Below are 3,172 nucleotides of genomic sequence, written 5' to 3' on the forward strand. Positions count from 1 at the left end.
ATAATGCACAGTCAGGACATAGTAGAGGTATCACCGGACACTGAGTTTTCTGGTCCCATTCAGTGCAGAAAGGACCACATTAGTGACGGGTCTTACCGAAACATTCACAGTAGAAATCCTAGATGGGGAGCCCTTTAAAAATGATCCATTCTCTAAGACTGGTAATGTGTTTTGTATTAATGATGAAATCTGGCAAACAAAATTGGAGGTAATTAATCTGTGTCTGTTGCTTAATCCAAATGTAGAGCAGGATGAGCAATAATAGCACTGTGTGGAGTAATTACTAAGAATATTAAAGAGGTAAGAATGGCTTGGCTCACAGCCTAACAAAAACTCAGTCTAGGAATGTGAAGGAAAATATTCCCTCAAAGACCATTTACAACCATTTGACTAAAAGCAAGGAGACAAATGTCTGTTTATTATGAGTTGGGAAACAGAGAAAACTCATGAAATAACCTTGATTGAAGAGTAAATAAAATTTTAATTACAATATTGCATCTTATTTAATGATCTTTTATAAAAGAGCCATATTTTATACTCAAGGTATACAAATATTTATGAAAATTTCTATGAAGTCATAGTCAGCTGATCTATAAATACAAGCTTTCTTTTGAATAAAGTAAAAAGAACAACTGCTATGTTTTCAAGCTTATATTATAGAGTTGCTCACTGGGGAGTTCTTTGGCATTTCTACACAGAAAAGTATTTGTTTAATACTTGTCTAAAATAACTGTTAATTGCCCCTTTTTTTGTAGCAAGAGAACACTAGTTGGAGATATTTATCATTATAAAAGCATATGGTATATATATATATATATATATATATATATATATATATATATACATGAAACATGATCTATTTAATGAATGACATATTGCCCACCTTTGATAAGCAATTTACATTACAGTTTTAATTCAGTTCAACAGATATTTTCTGACTGGCAAATTTATGCAAAGCACTTGGAAAGGTAATGGATAGTGGAGCGCCTGGATGGCCCAGTCGATTAAGTATCTGACTCTTGATCTCGAATCAGGTCATGATCTCAGGGTTGTGAGTCTGAGCCCCACATCAATTGGGATTCTGTCTCTCTTTCTTTCTGCCCCTCCCCAGCTTGTTTTCTCCCTCTCCCTCCCTCCCTCCATCCCTCCCTCCCTCCCTCTCTCTCTCTTTCTCTCTCTCTCTCTCCCTCTCAAAAGAAAATAAATAATCTTTAAAAAAATTAAAAAAAAAAAGAAAGGTAATGGATAGATACAAAGATGGAGAGGCCAATCTCTGCCCTCAAAAAATTTTCAGGGAAGTAAAGTGTGTATATATTTAAAGACCACAATAAAATAATGCCCAAGATAAAGTATTGTTAGAAAAAATATTCAGTGTACAGGTGAAAAAGTTTTGTGTAGGAGGAAAAGCTCCCCTAAATAAGTGGTATTTGTACCTGGATGAATTACAGAAATAATTTAGATGTTACTAGTAAAGAGGACACTTGAGGTAGATATACAATCATACACAATATTTGAGGAACAGCAATCAAATTTATTTTGCTGCCTTATAGAATTTGGATAATATGACAAGAGGATAAAAGAGATAAATATTTACTTTTGGAGCCTTAGGTGGAGAAAATTCTGAAGGTAGAATCCTCAGGTAGGAACCTACTGCAATGGAGAAGATGAGAATCTAAATTGGGTGATGGTGTTTAGAAATGGAGCCCTGACAATTTGCTGACAGTTTATGAAATATAGGATATAAAGAATGATAATACAAAACTGATATCAATGTTTTCAGCCTGGGGTCATTAAAGAAATGGGAAACAGGTGGAGAACTATCAAGAACATATGGGGCACCTGGCTGGTTCAGTTGGTAGGTAGATGATGCTACACTTGATCTCAGAGTCATAAGTTCAAGCCTTACTTCGGGTGTAGAGCTTACTTAAAAAAATTGCAGGGGTGCCTGGGTGGCTCATTCAGTTAAGCATCTGACTGCAGCTCAGGTCATGATCTCGTGGTTTGTGGGTTCGAGCCCCGCATAAGGTTCTATACTGACAGCTGAGAGCCTGGAGCTTGTTTGAGATTCTGTGTCTGTCTCTCTCTGCCCCTCCCCAACTTGCACTGTGTCTCTCTCTGTCTCAAAAATAAATAAACATTAAAAATAATTATAAAACAGCATACTGAAGTTTAGCTTCCAGCTAGTCTTGTTTTAATAATTTCAACCATGTATTGCAAATATATTATGTTCAAACACATTTATGTCTGCAACATTCTGCTTATTGATGCCAAAGCACACTTGCTTAAATTCTGTATTTCTAATTTCAGTTTCTTCATATTAAACAACTGATTAAGAAAATAATATCAACTATCTTTCATATTTTTAAATGTCATAGCTTTGGACATCAGTGAAAATGGCAGAGTATAAAGTACTAAAAGTCTATCCCTCCTTAAAAACAACAAATATTGAAATTATTTTTGGGGGGGAGCTCTAGAAACAAAAGAAAATCTTATAGAGAAACCAGAGAAATACATAGTCAAGAAAAAGTGGCAGAATCTCAGTAAGAATAAAGAACTTTATGGTATTAGACTACCCTGGTCCCAACCCTCTCTTCACAGCTCAATGTTTGCCTTAAAAGTAACAAGCACTTTCCTGGTACAGGTACTGGTACCTAAAGTTGCATAATGAACCCCATTTACAAAGCACTGTGCATATGCATTCTGACCTATGCGCTGCCTCCATGGAGGAGGTCCAAAGGGCTTGTCCTTGGCTTATTCAAACACTCACAGCACTCAGGTAGCTACTCAAGGGCATTTGTCTAAAACATTTACAGGGAAATGTGTTAGTCACTGTTGTCTGTGTCCACTGTTGAGGAAAACAAGACACTAATCAAAATGTTTGAGAGGAAAGCTGAGAAAATGAGGATATCCCAACATATTGCTGGGAAACTAGAAAGCTATGAGCTCATGTACACATGCCCTAAGCTCTTGCCACTGGCTGGTAATTAGGCTTTGTGCAAACAGGAAACAGAGCCTAATTTGTGTATTGAAGGCATACTCCAATACATACAGAGCCCATCTTGAAAGGCTTAAAGGTATTTTTTTCTCCCAGGCATTTAAGAAAATCTCTGTCCAACTGCTAGCTGACCACCAAGCTCATGGAACAGACTTTCAGTGGCTACTACACACAAGA

The sequence above is a fragment of the Puma concolor genome, chromosome A3 (assembly GCF_028749965.1).
Source record: "Puma concolor isolate L17-30 chromosome A3, mPumCon1.1.hap2, whole genome shotgun sequence".
Classification (NCBI taxonomy): Eukaryota; Metazoa; Chordata; class Mammalia; order Carnivora; family Felidae; genus Puma; species Puma concolor.